The sequence below is a fragment of the Pongo abelii genome, chromosome 18 (genome assembly GCF_028885655.2).
Source record: "Pongo abelii isolate AG06213 chromosome 18, NHGRI_mPonAbe1-v2.0_pri, whole genome shotgun sequence".
Lineage (NCBI taxonomy): Eukaryota > Metazoa > Chordata > Mammalia > Primates > Hominidae > Pongo > Pongo abelii.
In genome coordinates, this window is record NC_072003.2 from 49,183,571 (window position 1) to 49,200,561 (window position 16,991).

The 16,991-nt window shown below is 44.2% G+C and overlaps 1 long non-coding RNA gene across 2 annotated transcripts; it reads left to right on the plus strand.

The window, feature by feature from the left end:
• The first annotated feature begins 468 nt into the window (after nt 1-468).
• LOC129050781 (uncharacterized) lies at nt 469-16,504 on the plus strand. 2 transcript variants are annotated; one of them, XR_008514555.2, is made up of 4 exons: nt 469-822; nt 4,460-4,777; nt 12,958-13,014; nt 14,830-16,504. It is a non-coding gene; the product is annotated as an uncharacterized LOC129050781 (long non-coding RNA). The 2 variants fall into 2 exon arrangements; XR_008514554.2 differs by lacking the exons at nt 12,958-13,014; nt 14,830-16,504 and having other exon boundaries at nt 4,460-5,475.
• The last annotated feature ends 487 nt before the right edge of the window (nt 16,505-16,991 follow it).

The following is a 16,991-nucleotide window of genomic DNA, read 5'->3' on the forward strand; positions in this document are numbered from 1 at the left end:
CTGGCAACTTGTTTTTTAACATGGCAGATTGACAACACACTCTCGGCCGGCCACGGTGGCTCACACCTGTAATCCCAGCACTCTGGGAGGCCAAGGCAGGCAGATCACTTGAGCTCAGGAGTTTGAGACCAGCCTGGCCAACATGCCAAAATCCTGTCTCTACTAAAAATACAAAAATTAGCCAGGCGTGGTGGTGCATCCCTGTAGTCCCAACTACTCTGGAGGCTGAGGCAGGAGAATCGCTTGAACCTAGGAGGCGGAGGCTGCAGAAAGCCAAGATTGTGCCACCACACTCCGGCCTGGGTGACAGAGTGAGACCCCATAAAAATACACATATATATAACAGCACACGCTGCCATGGCTCTAAACTGCCCGCTGTCTCCGGGGAGCTCTCCGAGAAGCAGAAGAGCTACTCATCTGTTGTGTCCCTAGGGGGAAGCACTGAGCTGGCAGTGGAAGGAGGTGTCCCCCAGGCCTATCATCTCACAAAGGGGACTTGACAGGAACTGGTGGGGGGACCCAGGAAGGATTTCCTGCCAGGAGTTGGAAGAAGTGGAGGCGGCTTGCCCACAATGGGGGGGATTCCTGCCTTGAAATGAGGAATGCTCACTGCTGGCTAAAGGATCCAGCATCTCCAAGCCTGGAAAAAGGAAGAAAACAAACGGTTAGCAGAAGTCTGCAGTCCAAGCCAGCAAGCCACACAAAGAACAACTCAGCCTACTCAAGAAAGATCTTCACGTTCACTGACTTTGAGATTTCTACAATCAAAAAGAAACAAGACTGCTGTGTTTTGAATTCATGGGTTCCACCTGCCCTGAGAAAGTAAGTACAATAAAATTGCACCAAAATCAATCACATTCTGTGTTTTGTAAGATAAACAATTTCTTTACAGCTTTAACATGGTCCTATAACACAGCCTGCTTCTTTTTCCTAAAAGGGACAAGCGATTATTATTCTCTTCTCACCCACTTAACTCAAAACAAGCAAACGAAAAAGTCACTACTTCAAGGGTTTGGCTTCTAATTGGAATGCTCTTTAAAGTCTTTAAGATTAAGCAGGAGTAGTGGCTCATGACTGTAGTCCCAGCTATTCCAGAGGCTGAAGCAGGAGGATCGCTTTAGCCCAGGAGTTCAAGACCAGCCTGGGTAACATAGCAAGACCCCGTCTCAAAAAACAAAGTAAAACCTTCAAGATTAGGAGTTGCTTCTTCACATTTACCATGTACTTAAAAGTAAACTTACAAATGTGTCAATTAAAAACTGAAATCTAGGCCAGGTACAGTGCCTCATGCCTGTAATCCCAGCACTTTGGGAGGCCAATGTGGGTGGGGTGGATCACTTAAGGTCAGGAGTTTGAGACCAGCCTGGCCAACATGGCAAAATCCTGTCTCTACTAAAGATACAAAAATTAGCCATGTGTGGTGGTGTGTGCCTGTAATCCCAGCTACTCGGGAGGCTGAGGCAGAAGAATCACTTGAACCTGGGAGGTGGAGATTGCAGTGAGCCAAGATCACACCACTGCACTCCAGCCTTGGTGACAGAGCAAGACTCCATCTCAAAACAACAACAACAACAACAAAAAACTATTAAAAATAAAAAATAAAAACAAAAACTGAAATATAGAATCAGGAAAATAAACTGATAGGGAACTGGAACTATTTCTTACACATCCATCTATCTATAGAGGTCATTCTATTTATATATTTAAAATCTGGTTCAAAAGAAAATTTAACTTCAGAAGAAGCATTTTAGTCCATAAAGGTGAAATACTGAAACAGTCTATTCCTATCTGAAACACACTCAAATCCAATGCCTCTGTAGGATATACACATTACAGAGGCACATTCTCTCATAAAGGAAAATTTTTTTGGTTTTCCTTCACACATGGATGTGCAGAAAAAGGACTTTCTGGTATCTGAAATGGGAGGGAAAAGGGACAGCACCAAATACCTCCCAGTTGTCCTTTTCTGGTCTTCAGGCAGTCAGTGATCAGTCTCAACTCATCCCTGTACAAATGTGTCCCCAAATTTAACAGGAAGAGAAGGTGCTGAGTGCACGGAGGCCGGGGTGGCTATGGTGGCACTCCTGTCCTGGAATGTCATCTGCCTGCTCTCCAGCCCTCTGAGAAACTGCAAGACATTCCTGCTGCTCCCACTTAGCAAGAAACCTCATAAGTGCTTCAGTCACCAGCCCCGGTGCATCCTTGAGGGCACAGGACGATGTACCAGGGACAAGAAGAGCCTGTTTTACCACACGGGTGCCCTGATTTTTAAAAAACACATTTACAAAAAAGGAGAAAAAATCGTCAGAAAACACAGTTAATCTAGCCACAAGTTGTTTAAACTGTCTCTGCTTTTTGGTGGAGTTGTGACTGTCTATGGATGAGAGTGTCTAGGACCCGCAGCAGCAGGGACTCTGAAGGGTTTCAAAATCAAACATTCCATTCTGTTTCAAAACCATAACAACTGGCAGCGTGGCTCCCCACTTCCACACAAACCCTCATTTCACAAGTGGACACCTCCAGGCTAGGCTGACGGGGTGAGGTCGAGGGGATTGAGGTGCTGTGTGTCAATGGGAATTCTTATGTCTAAACAAACCTGGCCTAAAAAAGGGTGAACACTGCTGGCTACTCAAAGACTAAAAAAATAAAACTCAAAAGGGGCAGGTGTTTTTTTTGGTTCCAGCATCAGGGTGCACAACTGAGATGTGTGTGATTCACAGAAGAAAGAGCCAGGGGCTGGGAATGGCAGCCTTTCCAGAGCAGAGTGGGGACTAGAGAAAGTGTGGCAAGGGACCGCTGTTTTTCTTTTTCTTTTTTTTTTTTTTTTTTTGAGATGGAGTTTCGCTCTTGCCACCAAGGCTGGAATGCAATGGTGTGATCTCGGCTCACTGTAACCTCCGCCTCCCAGGTTCAAGCAAATCTCCTGCCTCAGCCTCCTGAGTAGTGGGATTACAGGTATGCGCCACCATGCACGACTAATTTTGTATTTTTAGTAGAGACGGCATTTCACCATGTTGGTTGGGCTGGTCTCGAACTCCTGACCTCAGGGGATCCACCTGCCTCGGCCTCCCAAAGTGCTGGGATTACACGCGTGAGCAACTGTGCCCAGCTTGACCGATGTTTTTCATTGTGAACCTTGTACTGCTCATTTTTCTTCTAACTTTGTACAGGCAATGCATTAATAAAACAGATAGACAGACAAACAGACAGACGTGCTAATGCTGGGCTTCAAGCACCCTCACTGCAGCGTGCAGGGTAACCCACTTCCTCTGCGTGGTTCTGCTGTCTTCAGCTCAGCCCTGTGGGATCTTAAGCCATGGAAAGGCCTTTCCAGGTCAGGTTGGGAATGCTCCAGGCTCTAAATACTACATATAAAATAAACTTGAGACACCAAGAGTGGCTTTCCCATAACTGAATGATTGTAGTCAACACATAGATGTCTTGTAATCTCTCCCAGGTTTATCTGCTGAGAATAAGACTTCATAAAAGTTTAATCTTGGATGGGAGTCCCCTACCCTGGCTTGCCATAGATCATCAAGTTCTGAACAAATTTAGCACCCAAATGGCATACAGAACTGCAGTGGAGATTACAGCATTGGCTAAATCTTAAACTGTGTCTATTAAGGTTACATTCAGGAAGAAACAGGAATATGTATTTGCCTTCAGGCTCTGAAGTTTCATTGTTTGACTGTTTCAAGTATTTGTCTTGGCACATGCTTCTTAATAATGGCCGCATGCAAAGTATGAAATGAACTGTTGGCCACAAAGCATTGTGAAAGAGAACCCAGCTAAGAGTAATTCACTAAAATAAATGTAGCTTTCTGGAGAAAACAGTATTCTTTTTATTTATGATTTGAGTTCAATAATTAAATTAATGGTGACAAATGAAATGTGTCCCTAACAATACTATTCTGGACATGAAAAAGAAACTATTTTCTGAATTTGTAATATGTTAAAAGTAAATTATATGCTTTTTTGAAGTAGCGCTAGTTTTGTTAAAGTATTTTAGTAGTCAACAAATTATTCAACCTACTTACTTTAGTGATAATTTCCTAAATGATCTTGCATGAATGTAAACACTTAAGTAACTAGACGTAATTAGTCCTTTTCACAACCAGCTCAAATTAAACTGTTCCTCACCCCAGGAGACTGGGATCTGTACTTAGTGAAAGTCTGTGTTCTTTTACATTTCCAGAACTTATGTATGACATAAATGTGGGTTAGATTGATAAATTAGCCATTATTAGCTTAGAAAAACCATAATTTCACACTCTTGAGAGTAGTGTGGAGCAAGAGCTGGCCAGGTGGAGATACAGAAGCACAGTAAATAGAAAGGTGGGAATAGAGTTGTCCTGGCATCCCTGAGATGATGGGGGACAAATGTCCTTCACTTTTCACTCTTCAGACCCAATATTATGGCTGGATTTAGAACACTAACCCTGCATTCCCTTCTCTGCAGGCTCTGGAAGCTACAGGCATGATATAAATCTAGCTACTGGTACTCTCTACACTCAAGGGAAGGTTCGCCCAATCTAGCAATGAAAATCCAACGCTGCTAAGGAGACATGAGCCGGGACGGATGATCCAGGGCCTGTTGGAGAAGTCTGCCTGATGGCTGCTTACCTACAGAGAAAAGAAGCAGCACTGGCCTGACATCATTCACAGTGCCTAGCATACAGGAGGCACTCAATATGTCTGAACTGACTAGAACAGTACCGGGAACTTCTGCAAAGAAGAAAGGAATGGAAAACCCATGCTTGTTGGGATGGGATTGCAGGTGAGCTGTAAAGGAGGCTCTTTGCAAGGCAGCCCCCTCCCCTCTTGAAAGGGAGAGGAACAGCAGTTTAAGTGCCTGCAGCTGGGAGGAATACCATTCCCAGTGTCCATCTACTGTCCAGGGCAGGAGATGGGGCTGAGACAGATGGAAGCAGCAGGTGTGACCAGGAAGAAGGAGATGAAGGGTGGTCTAGAATGTGTTCATCTGCCTAAGTCTGTATATTCTAGGGAGGAGGAGAGTGGTCATTTTTGTGCATTCTGATGAGCCTAACAATAATGGAATGAATGAGATCCTGTAAACAAGGCAAAGCTGATAAGAAAGAAAGTCTAAGAGAATGCAGGGTATCGCTAAGGGTAGAAAAGCTGGGGGTGGAATTTGGTCAAAATTTCTGTGTAAGTCTGTAATCCCAGCACTGCGGAAGGCCAAGCTTGGCAGGCAGATCACATGAGCTCAGGAGTTTGAGATCAGCCTGGCCAACATGGCGAAACCTCGTCTCTACTAAAAATACAAAAATTAGCCGGGTGTGGTGGTGTGTGCCTATAATCCCAGCTACTTGGGAGGCTGAAGCAGGAGAATAGCTTGAACCCAAGAGGCAGAGGTTGCAGTGAGCTGAGATCCCACCATTGCACTTCAGCCTGGGCGACAGAGAGAGGCTCCATCTCAAAAAAAAAAAAAATTCCAGATAAGAGAACTGAATTGATTACCTAATATATTGGCTGAAATGTTTTGGATTCTTAAGTAAGAAGCAATGAAAATGATGTAAGCTTCAGTTATTAGTAATACACAGGAGAGTACTTTGTGATTTTTTTTCCTCAATTAGATTCAGTTTACTTATTGACCAACATGAACCTTCAAAGTGTACCGGTGTACAAAGAAAAAGCATTATATTTTTTAAGTAGGATATATTTTAAGTGATGTGATAGACTCTTGAAGCATAATTACGGTGCAAGAGAAAAGGTTTTATGTTAGACTGTTGGACAAGAATACATAATGGGGAACCATTATCTTTCACTCCTTGGAGTGCACAAGTAAGACCCAACCAGAGGTAAAGTGGATTGTTTCCACCACGAGGCCATGATCCCACAAATGATGACCTATAACTGCTGCATATTCCCTTAAAACACACACACACAAGAAAAAGGCAGGTTACTTTCAGTCAAAGAAAAGAATCTATGTCACCAAGCAGTTGTTATATAGATAGTTTGATCCACAAATTTAAGTAAGGGATAAGATCCTATATTTTTACTGTATTTAGGTAAGTGAGATATAAGATGTTATACATTTTTTAAAATCATGCATGGGCTCAGCACGGTGGCTCACACCTGTAATCCCAGCACTTTGGGAGGCCAAGGCAGGAGAATCACTTGAGCCCAGGAGTTCAAGACCAGCCTGGGCAACATAGTAAGACCCCCCATCTCTACAAATAATTTTTAAAAAAATTAACCAAGCATGGTGGCATGTGCCTGTGGTCCCAACTACTCTGGAGACTGAGGCAGGAGGATCACTTGAGCCTGGGTGGTTGAAGCTATGGTGAGCTATAATCACACCACTGTACTCCAGCTTGGGTGACACAGCAAGACCCTGTCTCAAAAAAAAAAAAAAAATCACGCAAGTCTCACAACTTGTTTTCACTCTTAGACACACTGAAACGCTTAAGGCTATGCAGTCTGTCTGATGGAATCAATTAAGGGAACTGGAAGCAACTCTGGCGAACAGGAAACTTACTTTTTTGAAGATGTAGTGTCTTCATAGGGTTGACTATGTCTATGATTGTATAAAGAAAGCAAGAGATGTGTTTTCATTTGTCATGATGCACTGGGTAAGCACCATGAATGTTCTTTCTCAAAATGAAAACATTTTTTAAATGTCCTTTTTCAAAATGGAAACATTCAAGTGCTATTTGATGAAGTCATTTCAATTGAAAGATCACAAAAGAATATTAAAGATTGTTTTAAAGAACAGATGAGAAAAGTATATTCAGAAAAATGAGAGAAGGCTCATCCACAGTTAGTCCCCAGGACAGACCCATACTTGTGGTCATTACCACCAAGATGATTCCTTGCTAAAGAGTAAAAGAATGTGCTCATGCTGTCCTCTCAACACTTTGGGAGGCCGAGATGGGAAGACCGCTTGAGGCCAGGAGTTTGAGACCAGCCTGGGTAACATAGCGAAACCCTGTCTCTACAAAAAAAAACTTAAAAAATTAGCCAGGTGTGGTGGCACATGCCTGTAGTCCTAAGAGTCAGGAGGCTGAGGCAGAAGGATCGCTTTAGGCCAGGAGTTCAAGGCTGCAGTGAGCTACAATGAGACCCTACCTCATTCATTCATTCGTACACATATACACAAGTGAAAGTGAAGGAATGACACGGAAGCCACTTTAGCCAATATCACCCATCCTATAACTAATGCTGGATCAATACTCGAAGTCATTTCATCTCTCATTTCCTCAGCCCCAGTCCCTTAGTCCCAGGGAATCTGTCCTAGGCCTCTCCACTGGGTTCATGCCTCCATTCTTGCCCAACGTTTGCTTAGAACCTTGCAAAGGCCTCTACCATAATTTCTTTTCCCACTCCAATCCGTGCTACACTTCAGCCTCTGAGCAATCTTGTTAAAAGTATTACTTTCAAAAACGCCACAGTAACTGCTCGGCATCCTAAATGTCTTACCCTAGCACTCACAGTCCTGGCAAGACATGGCTTCAACCTATCTTCACATGTTTTGTAACCTACTGGGCTCCAGACATCCTATTCTCTTCCCAAATGTAATTTCTTGTGATCCTTGGACTCTCTCCGCCCTTTTCTTCCAGCTGTGTCCTCTCTGCCTGTCTGTTTGCTGGACACATACCAGCCCTTCCCTCAAAGGCTCAGTTCAAATGATGTTACTCCCTGAAACCCCCTTGATTTATCTCCTTGAACCCCATACAATGGTAATCCACTCTTCCTCAATTGTACCCTCTTCCTAGAGTGGAAAAACTCTCTTAGCATGTCAGGACTTTTATTGTTATTTATGTACATATTTTATCTTATCAGGCTGCATGACCTACGAATGAGAATTATCACTTAATTATGTTCCTTCTTGTGCAAGCACAGAGTTCTACATATAACAGGTGCACATTAAATGTATGTTTTGTGAATTACAAATTAATATGATAATAGGAAAAATGCTTTTCTGGTAATTTAGGAAAGGATGGATGATTCCAGAAAATAAATTCAAAAGGAAAGCAAGAAAAACACGACATGGTTCATATCTATGGAGTGACAGCCCGTGATTCAAAATGATCACAAAAAGAAGTCACATTTGGATAGCATGATTTGAAAATTAATTACTGTTTTGGAATATAAAGGGATGGATTAGCCAACTGATTTATCACCACACACCTTCCTGACATCAGAGTGACAGCAGAGCCAGCAACATGCCCCAGCTCAAGGGTTCCCGGGTGGCTGCAGTCTACATGGCGGCCGAAGAGTTCCAAAGCTGCTTCCACCCAGTCCCCTAATGCATGGCTAACTGCTAGAACCCAGATCACCAGGCTGGATGACATCTGAGGAGTCCTTTCTAAACACCACTCCAGATGGAGAGGGAGAAGAAACACAACCTCCACGCCTCTCCACTACAAAAGGCAGCCCTCAAATCAACACCAGTTGGCCCAGCTCTGTAGATGGGAAGGTGGCAAGAATATTAGGGCTGTGTAAGTCCAATGGCAGCTGGTGTCAGTCACAATTCTAAAAGAATCACACGGCAGACGCAGTGGCTCACACCTGTAATCCCAGCACTTTGGGAGGCCAAGGCAGGAGGATTGCAGGAGGCCGTCAGTTCAAGACCAGCCTGGACAACATAGTGAGACCACCCCATCTCTAAATTTAAAAAATAAAAACAAATAAAACAAGGACTAGGAACGGTAGCTCATGCCTCTAATCCCAGCACTTTGGGAGGCTGACGCAGGTGGATCACTTGAGGTCAGGAGTTCGAGACCAGCCTGGCCAACATGGTGAAACCCCATCTCTACTAAAAATACAACAACAACAACAAAAATTTAGCCTGGTGTTGTGGCGTGCACCTGTAATCCCAGCTTCTCAGAAAGCTGAGGCAGAAGAATCACTTGAACCCCAGAGATAGAGGTTGCACTGAGCCAAGATTGCACCGCCGTACTCCAGCCTGAGTAACAGAGTGAGATTCTGTCTCAAAAAAACTTTTTTAAAATCATAAGATGCTACAAGTCAGATGTGATGGTTGCCAAAAGTCTTGAGAAAGTGAATCTGGTCAAAGATTAATGCAGTGACCCTGGGTGATGCACAATATTGCAGCAAAGTACTGCAGCTTTGCAGGAAACAAAGCTACTGTGCATGCTGGGTCTTTACTGCCTCTGGGTTCAAAATTGGTTTAAATTACTATATGTTCAAATTAATCCTGGGCAGGTCTGGTTGTCTTTCAATTATTAAAAAGAAATTCCATCATTTTTGAATGTAAAAGGAATTGTCCTCTCCACCCGCATGCTGTGACTGACCTCATTTCTTCTAGTACATCGTCTCCCAAGGTCTAACCCTAATACCCTCCGAATGAGATGGGGCTGTATTTTTGCTTTCAAAAACTCTTAGAGAACAGATGCTATCTACAGATAAAGTCAATTTCTGCAAAGGGGATATCACGATAAACATTCTGAGTCATCTGAGTTTAAGATTGCAGATTTTCATATTAAAAAGGTGAGAAAGCCCAGGGCAGAGCTGTGTCCCATGTGTGCCTGGTCTTCTGTGCTGGGACTGTCCGTGCTCATCACGCCTGGGTCAGCGTCCCTTGTTGAGCAGCTAGCTCAGAATAAGTGTGCATCCCCCAACCCGACCATTTGTCTACATGCCAGGCTGTTTGCCAAGCACGGTGAAACCTGACATCACCCAGAGACACAGTTATCATCACATATTAAGTCTGTCTGTCCTCAAGATAGGGGACAGAAGCAAACCAACATGTCTAACACAGCAGAGTGAGTGCCAGCCAATGCTCCCTGACACCAGGACAATACATGGGCCCAGGGGACAAGCTGAACACAGCTTAGAGGGCAGGGGCAGTGGGGCAGGACTCCCAGAGGACCAGGCTGCCACTGTGCTTAAGTTGTCCACATGAGTTCAGCAGGTGGAGAGGAGGGAACAGGCACCCCAGACTAAAGACAAAATCGCACAGATAAAGGCAGAGAGGAGTTGGAGAAGCAGTTCAGAAATGAGAGGAATCCTTCTTTGAAAGCTCAGCAGCTGTCAGTGCCCAGGGGTAGTGGTTTTGCCTGTTGTGTTCACCAAAGTACCCCCAGAGCCCAGAATAGTGCCTGGCACATGGTACCTACTCCCCATCCCCCAAAATAGCTTTGAACTTTTTTTCTGATTGAGAAATTGATAGATGTTCATTGAAAAAAAAAACCCTCAAGCCATACAGAAAAGATGCATAAGACAGTAATCTTCAGAAACATCCCCACCCTCAGGTCACTCCGGCACCACCAGCAACGCTACCACCAGTGACACCAAGAGCATCATTCTCGCAGTTCCTAAAGCAGTGTTCTGACAGAGCACTGCGGGAGGCCCAGCTCTCAGTGACTGGTGTGCTCAAGGCTGGACACTAAAATATTCGGTTTGTACACAATCTCATTTGACATGCTACAAAGAAATAACACTACCACGGTTGTTTGTCAATACAAACAATAACACGATCCAAAGGCCTCTCTCACTCCCACTCTTTCTGAATCACTTGATAAAAGGGCTGGAAAAGCTTCTCTTTCTGAGTGTCCCTGATGTTGGCATCATCTGAAAAACATCGATGCATTTGTGTTTTTGCACAGCCAGAAAGCACTTGCTGAAGGTTTTCAGGGTCTCCTTCCAAAAGGGTAAATGAAAGACAACACTGCTACCAAGAACAGATGAGAAACTCACTAGAACTGCAACAGGATTGATTTTATTTGTTTTTGTTTTTGTTTTGAGACAGAGTCTCACTCTGTCACCGAGGCTGGGGTGCAACGGCGCTTTCTCGGCTCACTGCAACCTCTGCCTCCTGGGTTCAAGCAATTCTCCCGTCTCAGCCCCCCACGCAGCTGGGATTACAGGCACCCACCACCACGCCCAACTAATTTTTGTATTTTTAGTAAAGACGGGGTTTCACCATATTAGTCAGGCTGGTTTCGAACTAGTGACCTGCCTCAGTCCTCATCCACCTGCCTCGGCCTCCCAAAGTGCTGGGATTACAGGCATGAGCCACGGGGCCTGGCCAATAGGATTCTTACTGAAGGGAGAGCACCAGGGTCGCCGCCCCGGTTGTCTTCACTCCCTTTTGAAGAATCAGCCACATTTCCCACGTAATCCCTCAATGCTGTTAAATATGCATTAAAATTATTTTTCAATATTTCACAAAATATTCATAATTTCATAATTGAAAAATATGAAAATGTTTTTTCAAATATTGTGCTGATGTATTTTCCCCTCTAAGTGTACCCCCAAAAGCCAAAAAGCAAATACCAGATCACCCAGCGCAATCTATAGTCACTAAAGCCTGTGTCTGTCTGCAGGTCAATGCGGCTCCATAGTCTGCTCTGCTCTCATTTTAGTGTTTTATAAATTTCTAGGATTTTCTGCCCTTTCCATTTGTTTCCTCTTGCCCATGGGGATGAAAAGTGCTATATGGAGCCATTGATCCTTGTTATAGATCAGATAGAAAGATAGCTAGAGCTATATATTCACACTTTAAAGTGTTTAGTCCAAAGGGTTTGAGATAATTTTATCAGAAGCATTCATCTTTAAAACTGGGGATGCTCCTCTTCGAAAGTCTTCATTGGATATGGATATGGGTGAAGAATGAATGAACAAGATCTGCTCCCTTTACTTATAAACGCTCCACAGCGCCTGTGAGCAGGCTATTTTCCCTTGCTAAAGACATACAAAATAGTGCACAGATGCTGGGTCATCTATCAGCTGTCTAAATAGTCCCTTTTGCTGTGATTTAACAGAAGAAAGGGAGAAGTAGATGCACTCTGTACCCTAAATCAGGCATTTTTACTGTGGCTCCCCAGAATCCAGACACCAATGTTTCTGTCCACAAGGAGTGTCCTGACAGGGACTGAACCATGCTGGCGGGCAGCAATTAGCTGTTTTCTCGCAAGAGGCCTCAGGCTGCACAGCGAGGCGGCCCGGAAGTGCACTCCGCAAACCATGACTACTCAGCAAGCTGCCTGCGAGCATTCGTCCCTGTGCTTCCCCCCCTTCTGATGTTTATTCGGGTTGCTGTCCACAGCCAGCCTCCCAACAGACATTTCCAAGCAAAGCTCTTGCCTGAGTCCATGCCTCCCCCTACTGCCCTGAGAATCCTGAGCTGCACACAATGCTTCCCTCTCCGGAGCAGGCTTCATTTGTCTATTTGTCTTTGACCAAGACCGGCCGTTGATTCTAGAGGCCGTTCTGTGAGCCAACTGCTTTTCCTAACCCTTGCTGCCTTTTGTTCTTGCTGGCTTTCCCTCACACTTTCTACACTTTCTTTTGTTGTTGTCATTGTTGTTTTTAGAGACAGGCTCTTGCTCTGTTGCCCACAGCCTGGGCACGATCAGTAGCGCAATCCTGGCTCACTGTAGCCCAGAACTCCTGGACTCAAGCGATCCTCCCACCTTAGCCTCCCAAGCAGCTGGGAGTATGGGTGCACGCCACCATACCTAGCTAATCTTTTTATTTTTTGTAGAGATGGGGTCTCACTAAGTTGCCCAGGCTGGTCTCAAACTCCTGGCTTCAAGTGATCCACCCACTTCAGTCTTCCAAAGTGGTAGGATTACCACCGGCGTGATCTACCATACCTGGCCATAGACACTTTCTTTTAATGAAGTGGTAGGTAAACACCACCACCACCAAATAATTAGAGGTGACTGGGAGGAGCCTGGGAAGCCAGTACCTGGTCATCCAGGGAAGGCAGCCTAATGTTGACAATGCAATTGTCTGGGTTTGAATCTCAGCTCTGTCGCTTACAAGCTGGGTAGCCTTGATTAAGTTACTTGACATCGTCATGACTATTTTTTCACCTGTAACATGGGGATTATTAATCGACCCGACCTCTTAGTGCTGTTATGAGATTGAATGAACTAATACAGGCGATATCCTCCAAATGGTGCCTGATGCAGTGTGGGCCCTGAGTCAATGTTGGCCATTGTGATCCATCTCTGCCTTTAGGTTTCTTTCAGGTCAAGGCTAAGAAGATCTCCCTCAGAAGACCACCCAACAGTGCAGGTAATTCCAGGTCTCATCTTCGGGAAATGTTACTGAGAAAAACTAACCTCCATGAATAGTTACTCCTGAATTCTACACTTCCAAGTGCTTCCGCAGTTGAGGAAAGCATTTTTCAATTCTGAATTATTAATCTAATCTGACACAAATCTCATCTTTAATGCAAGCGAGAGAGAGGCCCTGTCAAGGTTCATATATATAAAAATCAATTCAAATACGGTTCAAGGAAAACTGTTTTTACCAAAACTACAGAGAAAGATTCAAGGCAAGAATCTTGAACTGCCATGTTGATTTACCCATTTAGTTGCTTAGAGGAACTTCACTGCTGAATATAAAAGCCAGAGTAAACAAAATAAAGTTGCCTTCAAAAGTGATTTACATACTTGAGGCTGGGTGTGGTGGCTTACGCCTGTAATCCCAGCACTTTGGGAGGCCGAGGCAGGCAGATCACTTGAAGTCAGGAGTTCAAGACGAGCCTGGCCAATATGGTGAAACCCTGTCTCTACTAAAATACAAAAATCAGCCAAGTGTGGTGGTGCATGCCTGTAATCCCAGCTACTCAAGAGTCTGAGGCAAGAGAATAGCTTGAACCTGGGAGGAGGAAGTTGCAGTGAGCCGAGATCGCACCCCTGCATTCCACCCTGGGCAATAGACTGAGACTCCGTCTCAATTTAAAAAAGAAAAAAAAAGTGATTTACATACTCGAGAATGCTACACAGTGGTTACAAACAATAAGGATGAAGACCCCTTCATGATACACAGTTAAGTGAAAGAAACAAGTCCAGGACAATATGCCAGGGCCAGCCATTTCAGTTAAAAAAAAAAAAAAAAAAAAAAGGGAAAAAAATGGGAGAGTGGGAGAGTTCTGAAAAGGGATTTTTATTTTATCTTTTTATTTTTTGTAGAGACAGGGTCTCACTATGTTGCCCAGACTGGTCTCAGACACCTAGCTTTTGATCTTCCCGTTTTCATTTTTGTTCAGACCCTTTTTGTTCAAGGGTCTGCTATGGATAACCCACTTTTTATTATTACCTGCTCTTACGTATCTATCCATTCCTGGAGTAAAAAAAAAAAAAATCCAGTTTTAAGTGACTTATATTTATATTTGGCTCTGGAGTTTTGATTTGTATCACAATAGAATACATTTGCATTCTTGAGCATATACCAATGGTTAGAGGGTAGCAAAATCAAGATGGTGAGGTGTGAGGGTGTGGAGGAAGGGATTCAAGGGTCTGCTATGGATAACCCACAAAGCAGATGACGCACACCAAAACAATGGAAGAACAAAAAGGCCTAGGGGGCTAAGTCCTTCAGTCTGTAGGTATATTTTAGCCACTAAAGTCTAAGTGACTACAGAAAGGTAAAAGTTAAAGCAGAATGGCTTAATCTGATCAACTTGAACTGAGGGACTTCCCAAAAGCAAATATTAATGACATCAATTTTAACAAACATCTAAGTCTGCACAGTAAGAAAGCATTTGAATTACTACTAAAGCTTTTAGCAAATTGTGCCACAACAATAAAATTTTACCTTAGCATGTCTTCACCCTCCTTTAAGTAGCCCTCTTGGGGTGAATAAGAAGTTGGCAGAAAAGGTTTATATGGCTTATTGAAAAAAAAAAAAAAAAGACAAAATTACACTTCAGAAGAAATTATTTCCCATAGTTCCTACATTAGTTTCCACAGTTCTGGTACACTCAGGGGTGATTAAATCCTCAGTTAAACTGGATTTTAAAATCTCAAACAATGGCCTTTCTCAAGTTTTTTTTTTCAGAAGCTCTAACTCTATTTTGTAATGCCTATTTCTATTTCTGCCTAGCTTGTTTGTTCAACTGCTTTTGCAGAGTTGACAACTGAACGCATGGCGCTGGCCCAGGGAGAAGCAGGAAACTCACCAGCAGAAAAGGGCTTCCACACAATGAATCTGATTTGCCCAGCTGAACGAAACTCAACCCTAAAGTAAATAGGTAAATGCCGGTAGTAGTTGGCAGTTATAAAAAACAAGCATCACTGGTTTTGTTTAAAACGTCTCTGATAGATGCTCCCTCAATAGCACTATAAGTTTTTGTGGATCATCTGCCACCTTTAATGTATCTGACACTGACTTCACAATGGAGCTTAGGATAGAAAATTCCTACATAATCCATGTGCATACATTCCAAGTGTTAAATAACCTCAAGTAAGACCATTTTTATGAATATTTACATGCCAAATATATTTTGACGTACGTAGCCACCATCCTCCTCATTTAAGAGCTATATAGTTAACATAGCTCTAAATCTAAGACGAAAATAAGGGGCAAAACCGAAGAAGAAAATGCTTGCTCCAAACCATTAGCTGAAAGAGACTAGGAGCTGTCCAAGATGAACTGCGATGAATTTGGACTGAGAGGGTTAAAGAGTTATTAGAAAGCATTCCGTTTCCAGAAAGGATGAGCACAGATGCTCTGCTCGACCCTCTTCTCAATGCTCCTCGCCAAGTTTGAAGGCCACGAGAAGGAATAAGCAGATGGTTCAATGTGAGTAAGTCAAAAGGAAGTTGCATTTGCCTTATTCCGCTTCCTAGCAACTAAACCAAATGATGCCAAGAAAGCCAGCCGGCTCTAAGGAGGAACGCTGCAGGGGATTTGAAACCCGGCCGTCAGGCAGAGCAGAGAAGGCCTCAAGACACCTCCACCTGGCACAGCAAATCCCCTGCCTACCAACGCCCACCCTTCCCACTCCCCTCACAGTTCCAGCACCAGCCTACCTGCCCATGCTAACGCCAATCTCCTGACTGTCCATTTCGCGACAACCTTTCAAATTCCAGCGACATCAGTGAGCAGTCTGGCCCCGCCATCAAAGAACAAGCCCCCACTTCTCCATGGGAGGGAAGGCCCCATGCACTCTCAACACACTTCGGCCAGCTGGACAAAGGATTCCGCAGGCCAAGAGACAGCACCCTTGCCACCCGTGGGCCCAAGTGCTGCAAAAGGCAGGCAACACACACCGGCTGGAATCCCAGAAGCCTGGGAAACCTGCCTCTTGGAGCCAGAGTGTATTCCTGTCCTCCCTAAAAACAGACTAAGCAGTCCTTAAGGAGGTTGAGGATTCCCCAACAGGCCATGTCGAGGAATCACATTCAGGCAGGAATTGCCTTGGTGGAAGTACATAAATATGCATATGAAATACATCCCCACTACAGTACAAATGACTGAAGCAAGGCTGAGACATTGTTTTCGTTTGTGAGACCAAGTCTCGCCCTGTCGCCCAGGCTGGATCGCAATGGCACGATCTTGGCTTACTGCCTCCTGGGTTCAAACGATTCTTCCGCCTCAGCCTCCAGAGTAGCTGGGATTAGAGGCGCCTGCCACCATGCCCAGATAATGTTTGTATTTTTAGTAGAGACGGGGGTTTCACCATGTTGGCCAGGCTGGTCTTGAACTCCTGACCTCATGATCCACCCTCCTTGGCCTCCCAAAGTGCTGGGATTACAGGCGTGAGCCACTGCACCTGGCCTGAGACATTGTTAAACATTGCAAGGTTACCCTAAGCACTGGCAAAGCCACTGCATTTCACCATATTCTCTGTGGCCTCCGTCTAACGGTGGCACCCATGAAAATGTCAGTTCTTCTCCTAGTCACTAAGTGGGTAGCAGGTCAACCACTGTTAAATAGAAAATGCAACTTACAATTACAAGTATAACCCTGGAAGATTAATACATTATCCCAGATATTCAATGAATAAAGATGTTTTCAATGCATTATATTTAAGCTTTATAATAACCATGCAAGCTGGGTAATATCAACCTCTCCACACATACTTTTTAAAAACAGAGGAGGGGCTGGGAGTGGTGGTGGTATGCTTGTAGTCCCAGCTACTCAGGAGGCTGAGGCAGGAGGATCACCTGAGGCCAGGAGTTGGAGGCTGCAGTGTGCTGTGATTGCTCTTGTGATTGCTCCTGCACTGCTCTGCAGCCTGGACAACATGGCGGGCCCCATCC